Below are 13,460 nucleotides of genomic sequence, written 5' to 3'. Positions count from 1 at the left end.
AGGCGCTGTGCTTTTGCATCGAACAACAGAGGAGAACACAGCTTAAGGTGCTTGATTTAGAGTCTCGCTCCAGAAGAAACAACGTCCGTGTATTTGGGGTACTAGAGGGAACGGAGGGGAACTCAACTACACAGTATATCGAGACGTTTCTGAGAAGCCAGTTACAACTACCGGAGGACCTGGACTTGAAAATACAGCGCGCACATCGCACTCTGGCAACTAAGCCCCCACCCGATTCACCACCAAGGGCGATTATTGTCAACTTTTTGGAATTTTCCACAAAAGAAAAGATCTTAAGAGAAGTGTGGAAAAAGGGCAAGATCCAGGTGGGCTCTTCTATTATTCACTTCGACCACGATTATGCACCTCAGATAGTGAAAAAGCGCAGAGAATATAATGTTATCAAGAAAGCGCTCAAAGCGAAAGGCATCCGCTTCCAAACACCGTTTACCAACATGAGGATCCACTGGGAATCAGGAACCCGCACATATGCCAGCGCTCGGGAAGCCTACAACGAGCTGAAGAGACGCGGAATCCAGTCGGAGGAACCGGTAGTAGCTGACGGTGGATCCAGAGCGGAGTGGAGTCTCCGGGAGCTGCTGGGCTGGCAGCCGGCGGATAGCAGCGGCGCTGCAGTTGCGCAGAGAGCCAAGAGCAAACTGCAGGATTTCCAGCGGAGCATAGTCGAGTGAAAATAGGCAGAATGACATAATATAACGCAGCATTATTTCGACTGGGCTCTGATTTACTACTTGGTGGGAGAGGACACTGTTTTTTTTTCTACGTTGGACTAATAGGATGGACGTGTTTTTTCCTAAAGGCGCGTCTACTGTCCTTTTTGGGCCCTCTCAGTTTGAGAGGTTTAACCCTCGACTTGCCAACGGGGTCACGAGTGAGAAGAGGGAGCTTCTCCTCACCTTGGAAGTCAGTTTGTTAATGTTTTGTTCTGTTACTGTTCGTGTTCTGGATTCAGGGGCCAAATCAGTCAAGGTATTTCTATACATTACTGCCATATAATTTAAAAATTGCTTCCTTGAATGTAAACGGTTTGAATAATCCAGTGAAAAGAAAAAGGGTCTTAGCTAAATTGAAGAAAGATGGGATACAAATCGCTCTTTTACAAGAGACACACATGTCTAAACAAGAACACGATAAGTTTAAGTCATTTGGTTACCTGAACACGTTTTATAGCTCCTGTAGAAACAGTAGAAAGAGGGGGGTGATCACCCTAATTTCTAATTCATTGAATTTTGAATTGATATCTGAGAAGAGAGATAAAGAGGGCAGATTTGTTATAATAAAAGGGAGAATTGATGATGTTGTGGTCACAATTGCTAATATATATGTACCGCCAGAGAGCGACAGGTCTTTCTTGAATACGTTCTTTGACACCATTATCTCATTTAGTGAAGGAGTTCTTATTTGTGCTGGAGATTGGAACACAATCCCTAATTATACCCTAGATACAACAAGCAATAGGAAACAAAAATCTGGTCGGTCAAAAGACCTAAATATCCTAATTAGAGAGATGGGCCTGTTTGATGTTTGGAGGGACCTTCATATTAAAGAAAGAGAATTTACTCATTACTCTTCTACCCACAAAGTCCACTCCAGGATTGACCTGTTTCTGATGAACACCATTGATAGATCTAAAGTGAAGGAATGCTTAATTGGAACATCGGATATTTCAGACCACAACATTATATATCTGACCATCGGTTTGTATAATAGGCCTAAAACAACATTATGGCGCCTAAATATAGGCATTCTTAATAATGAAACCACAACAAAGGAGATTAGAAAAGAAATAACGGAGTGTGTAAAAGACAATAGTAATGGGCAGGTAAATCCCACCTTAGTCTGGGACACTGTCAAAGCAGTAATGAGAGGGAGACTAATTTCTAGAACTGCTTATCTGAAAAAAATAAAAAGGTTAAAATACGATGAATTGGAAAAAACATTGAGGAATTTAGAATTAAAACAGCAAATGACTAAAAACATTTCTGGTCTCTCAGGGCTTTAATGCACTGTTAAAACATAGATACTTCCTCTGCTGTTAATGGGATTACCTAAGAAAATGAAGCAATATGCTACAAAGAGTACACTGGTATATGTCATGATGGGTTTCAGGTGCCTAGCCCACATGCAGAACACACTCTGAGACGGGAGGAAAGTTTAACAAGTTTATTGAAGGCTCAAGCACGAAGAAAGTACAGATGACTGGATGTGGTCTGGGGACTGGTTCACTGGAGTCTTGGAGTGCACAGATAAGGCTTTGGGAGAGTCTCTGTCGGATCTGGAGAAGAGTTCATCAGCAGAGTCCGTTTGCTGCTTCAGCGTCTCACGTCCACTAAGAACAGACCTTGGCTTTGGGATTTCCCAGCTCTAGTCCAGAGCTGCTTGGAGGTTCTCTGAGAATCTTCAGGTTTGGCTCTGAGGGTCGGCTCGGCAGGTTAGCTCGTCCTGAGCTTTCTCTGAGGAGACACAGGTTTCCTAGAAGACAGAGATAATGGTTAGAATCCAAGCTGGATTCAAAAGTCATGGAGTTACACTGTGGATCTAGGCTTAAGCGCTGACCAACTGGAGCAACACTCTGGCAAGGAAGGGAAGCTCAGCAGCTGCTTATAAAGCTGATCTCCTGATGACTGATGGATCACAGGTGTGGTCCTCAGCTCAGCGCCAGGAGACCAAGGGGCGCCCTCTGCTGGAGGAAGGGGGACAGACCTCCAGATCCCAACAGTATCCCCCCCTCAAGGGCGGATACCAGACGCTTCAGAACAAACCTAAGGAAACAAGGGAACAAAAAACAACCCACCAAGGTGGGCGGAGGGAAAAAAAAGAAAAAACAAAAACTGAGTCCTAGAACAAAAAACAATCCACTTATGGTGGATGAAAACAAAGAAAGTCTCAGATAATTTTACCGGGAGAACACCGGTAGCAGCTCAGAAACAGGTTCAGAGCGGGGCCACCCACTGCGGCACAGGAGCAGATTCAGAGGGGACCGCCGACTGTGGCTCTGGCCGCAGCATGGAGAGAGCCGCCCATGACGACTCTGGTGCAGCCTCCGAGGAATCCTGGGGCGCCCACCGTGGGTTCCTGGATGCTCGGAGCGGCCGCAGAGGGACTCCTGTAGGTTCGGCGGAGCGGGGACTGGATGACCAACTGGAGGCTTGGCAGGAGGAAGACCACGATTCAATGTGTCTATGAGTCCAGTTTATATGAGGGTTGTGTCGCTCCAACCACTCATAACCCAGAACCAAGGGAGAACAGGCTGAATGGAAAACAAAAAAGGTTATGGTCTCTCGGTGACTACCAGAAACTTGTAGCAGAAGAGGCTGAGTCTTGTGGGTAACTTGGTGTAGACTCCTTCCATCAATGGCTGAGACATTGAGAGGCTTCCTCAGAGGGATTGTCTCAATGTTCAGCTGTCGAACCAGGTTAGAGTCAATGAGGTTTCTCTCACAACCAGAGTCTATGAAGGCTGACAGAGTGACAGTCCGATCGAAACAAAACAGAGTTGCAGGTAACAGAAGATGAGGAGATCTTCTATTTAATTGACGCTTCACCTGATTCCTCAAAATTTCAGAAGAGCCCCAAATCCTTTTCTTAGCTGGACAGGAAGAAACAAAGTGTCCAGGTATACCACAATAGATGCAAAGCTTATTTCTATACCTTCTTTTCCTCTCATCGGGTGTGAGCCTAGTGTGACCAATCTGCATTGGCTCCCCCTCAGTTGGTTCAGAAGCAGGTGGAACAAAATGAGTTTTAGAGATGGGTTCAGATTCAGGCTGGGCACGGCTCTCAGATTTGAACGCCTCTTCGGGAGAAACAAAGGAAGGGGTGTCCCTTCTCCTAGCAGTAGAAACAGTCACTGGAAGAACATGATTCTTAATCTTGGACTTGGATCTAGTTCGAAGACGGTTGTCCAAGCTAATTGTCAACCTGATGAATTCCTCCAAAGTTTCAGGTGTCTCGAGTGTGGCGAGTTCATCTTTAACGTTCTCGTTTAAGGCGTTGAAAAAAGCACTCTTAAGTGCACACTCATTCCAGCCTGAGGCTGCAGCTTTAACCCGGAAGTCAATGGAAAAATCTGCTACTGAGGAATTTCCCTGTTTAAGATTCAACAGAGCACGAGAGTCAATTGTTTGGTCAGAATCATGGTTGAACACTTGGGAAAACTCGGAAACAAAATCGGAAAATCACATCTGAGGCTGTCTTCAGAGGCAAACCTTGCCTGCGCCCACTCAAGGGCACGTCCGGTTAGTTGGGACAGAATAAACGTTAATTTTTGGTGATCAGTTGGGAAACTGCCAGGAGAGTTCTGAAAAATAAGTCGGCACTGAAACAAAAATCCCTTACATTTGCTTGGGATACCTGAAAATTTATCTGGGAGAGATGGACGGAATTCTGGAAGTGACGTGACTGGCTCCGGTCTCAGAGGCGGATCTGGTACCGGAACAGGAAGTTGAACAGGCTCCGCTCTAGGAGTTGATTGACTGCAAAAACCGACAAAATTCTGCAAAAACGCATCAAATCGTGTGTTAAACTCACGAGAGATGTTTTCCAGTTTCCCCATTAGCCGATCGTGGACATCATGAATGGCGCTCTCAAATCTCCTAGCCTGATCATCGTGGCTCTCACGGAGGGAGGTTTCGAGGCTCTGAATCTGAGCTTCCTGATCCTTCAGCATCCTCCAGAGTGGTTCCGCTGGGTTAGTTGTCTGGCCAGAGTGTTCTGTCATGATGGGTTTCAGGTGCCTAGCCCACATGCAGAACACGCTCTGAGACGGGAGGAAAGTTTAACAAGTTTATTGAAGGCTCAAGCACGAAGAAAGTACAGATGACTGGATGTGGTCTGGGGACTGGTTCACTGGAGTCTTGGAGTGCACAGATAAGGCTTTGGGAGAGTCTCTGTCGGATCTGGAGAAGAGTTCATCAGCAGAGTCCGTTTGCTGCTTCAGCGTCTCACGTCCACTAAGAACAGACCTTGACTTTGGGATTTCCCAGCTCTAGTCCAGAGCTGCTTGGAGGTTCTCTGAGAATCTTCAGGTTTGGCTCTGAGGGTCGGCTCGGCAGGTTAGCTCGTCCTGAGCTTTCTCTGAGGAGACACAGGTTTCCTAGAAGACAGAGATAATGGTTAGAATCCAAGCTGGATTCAAAAGTCATGGAGTTACACTGTGGATCTAGGCTTAAGCGCTGACCAACTGGAGCAACACTCTGGCAAGGAAGGGAAGCTCAGCAGCTGCTTATAAAGCTGATCTCCTGATGACTGATGGATCACAGGTGTGGTCCTCAGCTCAGCGCCAGGAGACCAAGGGGCGCCCTCTGCTGGAGGAAGGGGGACAGACCTCCAGATCCCAACAGTATATATAAATCAGAACATTGATCTAAGATGTATAATAGCAGATATAATATGGAGCTGGTTGACAGTTGCCTTTTGTATCTATGCTTCTTTTTCTATGTCTGCTTCTGTCTCCTTGAACCCCAGTGGGCCTCAGCAGATGGCCGCTCACACTGAGCCTGGTTCTGCTGGAGGTTTCTTCCTGTTCAAAGGGAGTTTTTCCTCTCCACTGTCGCTACAAGCATGCTTAGTGTGAGGGATTGCTGAAGAGTCAATGAGTCGATGCAATCAGCTGGTTTTCCTTAGATAGAAAATTTTGAATCAATCTGACTGGATGATCTGGTGAACTGGAAAGTGACCTGAGATGACATGATGTGAATCAGAGCTATAGAAATAAACTGAATTGAACTGAATTGAATTTAATACGACTAGCTTTTGCTTATGTGAAGGTTTGTTTTTCAAATCTAACAGGATTAATCCTTTATCAAACTATGTAGTTTGTGCACAGCATTAAAATCTGAATTTGTATATTTGTTGTGAGCTAAAATCATTGTCCTTACTAAGGAGCATTAGAGGTTTGATCAACCTTTAAGCAGCATGACAGACAGTAAAAATGCAAATAGTTTTTATGGCAATTCTTCTTATTGTACATCAGTTCAGATTAAGGCAGTTTGTACTGATTTCCACATTGCAGGAACACTTCTTAATACGTTTGCACATTCTTTATTCTTGTTTTAATCCAGTTTTCACCCATTATGTTTTGACAAATTTTATATGAAGGCTCCTTTGGAACTATGTAAGCCTATAAAATATTTTTTTTCCAAATGTATTGTGACTGCAGTCCATACTGAACAACCTTATTTTTATCCACAATGGTAGAATTAAACATTTGATCCCCTGCTGCAGTCAGAGGTGTCAAGTAACGAAGTACAAATACTTCGTTACTGTACTTAAGTACACTTTTTAGGTATCTATACTTTGCTCCATTACTAATTTTTCTTCTTACTTCTGACTTCTACTCATTACATTTTCTCACGAGTATCTGTACTTTCTATTCCTTACATTATTAAAACAACCGTTACTCGTTACTTTTGGCTTCGGTTTAATGCAGAGGTCACGGATTAGCGGACCGCGGTCCGGTGTTATGCGGAAAAGTGCATCCCTGCTGAATATGCATTCCCAGTAGCGGGAGCGTGCCTCGCTCTGTACAACCACATACCAACGAGGGAAACTGATTAAACTATGACCAATGGAGCTACTTGTTGTTATATTAATGATATAAAAACGTTTAAATATTCCTCTCCTGGGGAAAACATTTGTGATTATATGGAAGATTCATTTAAAAAATATATGGGTGTTATGAACAACATTTAATCCAAAGATTTTGACCGAGGTACGGCTGATTTATTTTTTCTAGTCTCTTGTTTTTCACACACAACAATAAACAGTGATGCCGACGGGAGTTTGGAAACTGCAAAGCTTTGTCTGAAGCGGAAAATCAAACGCGCATCAACACAGCACAGCGTTCACAGACCAGTGTGATGCATTCACGAGCATCAGATAGCTATGGTGCATTCAGGAGCATGGGACATTTCATATTTTCAAGGAAAGATACATAAACGGAACAGAACTTAACTAATACAATAATGTATCTATTCAGAAACAGTGTGGGCTTTTTTTATAATACTGATTGCTCTATAATTGTAATTCTATTTTTTGTTTGATTGTGCACATCTGCTAGTTTTTTATTCTAAAAAAATCTGTAATATTAGCAGCAAATTATCAAAGTTTTTCAAAAGCCAGTTTAGAAGCTCCAAATGAGGCTTCAGATCAGAAAGCGACAATTACGCTGTTATTGTTTTACAGGTAGAATTTGCATTTGCTGACCCTTGACCTTTAACTACTGATGGATGTATAGGAATACAGATATATAAGTGTCAACTCCTCTGAGATAACACAGGATGCAATTTTTGGCAATTTTTTTTTTTTTTTTCAATTTAAAAATTTAATGTATTTTCTTTATTCAGACCCACTGATTTTTATTTGGTTACCCCTGGTTTAAATATTTATTTCCCGTCATGTGCTCCATCCAATGCAGATCATTGGCTCCATCCACATCTAGTGAAAACTAGTGTGATTGGATGAGTCATAGAACGCAAACACTCATGGGTTAGCTAAAGGAAATCATCAGAAGCAAGCAGGTGTTCTTCAAACTGCTAACGTGAATTGTCTATGCCATACTACAATGTGGGATTCAGAAAAAGATGTTGAAATGTCTGAAAGGTCAGACACAGGCGAGAGCGTATCGGGAGACGGAGACCAACAAGACCTCCCTCATCCTTGGCCCTATCTCAGAGAATTTTTAGAAATAGTCAAAAAAATTATCTTTAATATTCATATAGCGGCATCTGGCTGTTTTTTTTTAAAGGTTACTTTATACTTTTATACTTTAAGTAGTTTTTGGAGCACATACTTTTTCACTTTTACTTGAGTAAAGAGGTCAAGTTGATACTTCAACTTTTACCAGAGTGTTTTTAAACTGCAGTATCTATACTTCTACTTAAGTAACCAATGTGGGTACTTTTGACACCACTGGCTGCAGTCAATCCTTTTGTGGGTGCCCTTCTCAACTCTTGACACATTGGCTGCTGTCTGTAACAGATCGGCCTGAAGCTGAATCATCCAACTGTCTCATTTAATAATCAATTACTTGATTTCTGCCTTGTCGTGGTCAGATACATTGATACAGTGAAGGCTGACACTGAAAGCTACATTCTACACATTATCAATACGTCTGAGCTAGAGGCTAAGTTGGCACAAGCCACAACTAAAGATATATGACTAAGGGTAGCCCATTAATCAGACCAATAATATACTCTCTAGGTTGGTTGCTGACTGACCACAGACAATTCCTTACCTGTATTTTGTTCTGTAAAAAAAAAAATTGTTCCATAGAAAAAAAATTCAGATTTAATCCACGTGTTTGAATTTGTTTTGCACCATTTCTTTTAGATTACCTGGAATGAAACTGAATGGAAAACATTTTTGATGTGTAACTCACACAACACAATTTGTGTACTTGTACTTTAGAATTTAAAGAGGTTTAACTTTTTATGTAATTGTGAAAGGTAGAAAAAGCTCTAAAATTACAAAGCTCTAAAGTGAAAATGTACAAATAGTTTTGATTCAAAATTAGCTTTATATAAAAATACTTGCTTGTAAATATGACAAACTTATAGTTCTAAAGTTGCTTTTGTGAACGACTCTTAAAAATAAATCCCACAAAACTTCTCCCATTAGCCAGTGTGTTTTCATTTTAAGCTGCATGCAGCCACTTGTTTTAGGTTTTAAACGCTCAAGAAGTGAAATCTTATTAGCAAATAAACTAAAAGGATATATATTTATTTCAGAGGCAGAGAGGAACAGTAAGGTGTGGAGCCACTTCATGAAGGATGTGGGTACCATCTGCAGTGTTAAAGGTACTCACGGCACCAGGATCAGTAAGGCAAAAATCACCACCAATTTACGATGATAGCTAAATCAGAACCAGAAAAAAGTTTGGCATTTATAGTCTACTGTTGACACTGCTCAAATTAAAGTAGCTTATTTTTATTAAATGGTTCTATGTTCTTTTTCTTTGTCTTGAATCATATTTTTGGTTATTATTGACAGTGCATGTCCCATGTATATCCATGTTCCTTTCTTTCTAATATTCTGGCCGATGTATATTAGATAACGGCCAATATCAGATATAATTTTCTTTAAAGCTCCCAACATCGATATCAGCAACTTTATCTATCTCCACTCCACCAGTTTCAGGCCTAGGGGGGAGACAGCCCTGTTCTTTGCTCCTGTTCATGCATATCTATCAAATTCAGTGCTATGTTTCTGGTCCAAGCTCCTAATTGTCCTTTCTCTTTGAGTTTTCCAGATTGAAATAACCAGTTACACAAAATTAAATGTCCACAATGCATAAATGCATCTAGCTTTTATTTAAGTAGTATATGCTATTTTTTTGCAATAAATAATATAATTTAAAAGCCACTGTTGACCTGTCCATCTTGTCCCCCGCCTTTTGCCCATGAACTGCTAAAAATAAGCACCCGCCACCTATGACCCTGACGGAAAAGAGGTTAAAGACGATTGGATGTAAAATCTGATAAAATGTTTTTCTTTTTACTTGTTTTTCAAATAAGTATTTGTAGAGCACACTGCAGCAATGATCCTAAAAATAAACCTTCTTATGATAACAAATGTACAGATAGTATAAAGCTTTGAATCTATTATTTTGACAAACTACAGTAAAAAATGTATTAAAAACATTTTCTATACCTTGTAAAGGAAGCAGAAATAAGGTTTAAGCAGCATTTGCAGAGTTTTCTTTTGTCGATCAATATGGAAATGATCGCTTTGCTCATCTTTCATGAAGAAAGACACGTGGGAAATAAGGGCAGAAAGAGAAAGGGGGAATAGCAGAAATACCTTATTCATAAATTCATCTTGAATGTGCATGAGTCTTCATATCTTACTTAAAGTGGTTTAGGGGAGACAAGGACCTAGAGTTGGTAAATACATCTTTCCTGTTATAGACTCGATGCCATCTATGGAGAGGGCCAATTATTTTGCACACATTGCTTCAAAGATTTCCCCCTGCCCTTACAATCTTTTTTTTTTTAACCATCAAATCAATACTCAAACTCGTTATTCACGCTTCCTGAGCAATCTACTGTTGGACATGTTGATTGTTTGAGCTTTCTTCTTCAAATATTGATTTAATAAATTTAAAGCATCCAACCTATGTTTAATGAATGTATGCTGTGTTGCTATCTTTAAACATTTTTAAAGTCTCTCCTTGTCTGATATTTTCAGCATTGCTTGTCATAACCAAAGCAATCTCCATTTCTCTGCGATTATATCTGTTATTTCCCAAACATGTCAAAGATCATTGATTACCCATATTAAATATACAGTTTCTGTCCTGCTAATGGAATTTTCCCGTCCAGTTCAAAATATGCAGTTACAAAAACAGTAATTGTCCACATAAGTATGTGCAGATCAGTGTGTGTGAGTGTCTCCTCCACACAGGGTGGGCTTGGCAGGTGTATGCCTCACAGCTGCAATTTATCAATGCTCAGTAGGAGTTTAAAGAGTTGCCGGTTCCCAAAGGTTTGATGCCAGATTGTTTTGCTGTTGCATGAGTGGTAACTGGGCTCTAATGTTTTAGTCTCAAGTGACAAAAAATGGTTCCTATCTTCAATGACAGATTGCTGTGTTGCTGGTGGTCCCTTGCCTCGTTCACAGGATCTGTTAAGAGGAAAACTACCCAGATCATCCTTTTTCCTCTCCTCCTATCGTCTGGCAGCCCTTCTGATAATAGTGACTTGGGTTTTAATCACTGAAATTGCTTTACTCATCCAACCATAGTAGTCATCTTCCCACATCATAATGCTCCTCACCACCTTAAAGGGAAGCGGCATTTATTACAACTCTGCCATACAGCAATCTTTTACTAAACTCAGTTCTGTTTACTGTCTCACCTTTACCTAGAATGTAGTTCTCCTTAGCATTGGTAGGATCACCTAACCTAGTAAACTAGCTCCACCCGCCAGCGGCCAAAATCATTTTTGCCAGCGAGTTTGGTGTAGCCTCGATCAATGCCCCAGGTCCTAGAACTGGCGGGACAATCACAACACAGAGATGCGTTTTGAATTTTTGGATGCAGAGTGGGTGGGGTTTTGAGGGCGTGACGACAAAGCTGTGCGACACTGGAGAAAGCACAACAAGGAAGATGGCAACAACTATTGAAGAGAAGAATGCACTGCGGCGGCAGCAGCTTTCTATGGAGCACTCTGTTGAAAGTTAACAGTTCTCTTTTCTGTTGCTGTTATTCAATAAAAGTAAGTTTTAAGATAATTTGAGGCAAGAATATTATACTTTAAAGCACCACTGTATGGTCCATTTACCGATTTAATGCGTAATTTAGAAAACTATTTGTGAAGCGACCCTCTCTCAGCATAGCGTGTGTGAAGGACCGCTGGCTCTGATGGCGATTTTTGACTCAGCTTTGGAATCAGGTTTGGAAGGATTAGACTTGGGGTTTGCATTGAAACGTGAGCAGGAAGAGGCTCTGCGATCATTCATTTTTGAGAAGGACGTATTCGCCGCTTTACCGACAAGCTGTTTGTTTACACCCACCAGCTTTCTGTCGCGCTTCCTACATCACAGTCAGTTGTTGGCCAATAGGCACAGACATGGCTTGAAAAACAACACGAACAACTTGTCTTGATGTCTATTTCATTGGGGACAGACTAAATTACACACTTAATCTCACAGTCTGGTTTATCAGGCTAAAGATCACCCTGTTCCTCATATCAGATCATTATTCATTTTCTCTTCTGGTGCTGTCCTGCAGTCAGATTTGATCTTTGTACATTTTACACATAAGCCATTTTTTAAATTGTCACCACTTTGTAAATAATCATCCAGACAGTCATGACACTAATCAAGAACGAAAATCTTGTTAAATCAAATTTTAACAATGACAGACGGTCAAACGTGTAATTGGAAAACTTTCGTCTTTTGAATGCGTCTTTCAGACATGACGTGGTTTGCTTCTAGCTTCCAGTAGAATTCAGAGTATTTGACCGACGCTGACTGGATATGCAGATGTTTGTTTGTTGTCAGCAGCAAGGTGCTAGCACTAGCCACGCTAGTTGGAAAAAACAGCAAAGGAAAAAAAAGTCTGTGGATGCCCAAAACCTTAGATCCAAAGAGCAAATCAGATAAACATCAATCATGATCCTGGCGTTTGAGCTACTTTGATGAATTCTGATACACAAAGTACACAAAGATTTTCTTTACTTTATTTTTTCCTCGTCTTTCTCACTTGCTATTATATTGCACAGTTTCTATTGGCCAGCTTGTGCAATTTAAAGCACATGGGAGCTCACAAAGATGTAAACAGGATGTAAATACGATAGTGTATTTAATGTAATGTTTATTTTTCTTTAAAACAGGTGCACTAATTTAGATCCCTCCCTGTGTTTAATTCCTACATAGCCTCATCTACTGTGTGCACCTCTGCTAACTGTCTTTACAAAGGGAGCCACTTAAAGTTTTAGCCTACCGCTAGAACCTGCAGAGCATGCCAGCTGATGGCCAGTGACTTTCCATGCAACTGGGACCACCTATTGCTGTGAAGTGGTAGAAAACACTTCCCACTGGTAACACCTGCTGTCCTCTGGTTGGAAGTTGAAAATGTAAGGAATTATTTTCTATCCATTAAGAGAAACAGTGTTTCATGAATCTCAGGCTTTTGCATTGATTCTACTCTGTGCTACTCTACTCTAAAGTGAGTTCTTCCTAAAATTACAGGTATTGCAATCACCTGTAGCAGTGCCTCTTCTAATGGTCTGTAAATATGGCCAGATTGTAAGTTTTGTTTTCTTCTTTCTTTTTTTCATGAATGGAAAAGATTGCTAAGCCTTTGAAGGTACTGGCTATACATTGAGATAATATACAAAATTCCTGACAAGTTTTGCAAATCATGTCCTAAGAAACTCAAAATATAATACCATGCCTGTGTTGTTAGCACTGGTGATTATTTAAAATAGTTGTATTGCAGATAAAAACAGTATGAACTGAAAAGCACAGCCGTATTTTCAACATTTGTCAGCTGTTACTGAAAAGTTTAAAATCATGTGGAGGTACTATAATTACGGAGGTTTTTGCGAGAAAACTAGTTAATTTTCTCATTATCTAAAGATAACGAAAGCCATTTTGATGGTGCCAGTGTGCGAGGCGGGCCGTCAGCTGCTCCGATTGTTGTGCGTGTTTCTGTTGTTTGTAACACATGTTGCACATACTGTCAACACTCTACGGGTGTATGATTGGCAAATGCTCTTAAATCTGAGAATCTACGCCAAATATCTTGTCAACTTGAATTATTATGGACAAAAAACTCTGCCTCCTTTCCTATCGGACCTCCCGACATAGCTCTGCCACACTCCAGCACCACCCCCGCGGCAAAAACGGCACCGCTGTAAGCGTGGCTGTGTGGTAAGGCTGAAGGCCGGGTTGGTACGGCCTGATCGAGGTGAATATGGAGTGGGGCCTCGCCT

This window comes from Cyprinodon tularosa, unplaced genomic scaffold, assembly GCF_016077235.1.
Source record: "Cyprinodon tularosa strain WSP-4 unplaced genomic scaffold, ASM1607723v1 ctg748, whole genome shotgun sequence".
Taxonomy (NCBI): domain Eukaryota; kingdom Metazoa; phylum Chordata; class Actinopteri; order Cyprinodontiformes; family Cyprinodontidae; genus Cyprinodon; species Cyprinodon tularosa.
The sequence above is the reverse complement of the archived record's forward strand: the minus strand, read 5'-3'. Positions refer to the sequence as shown.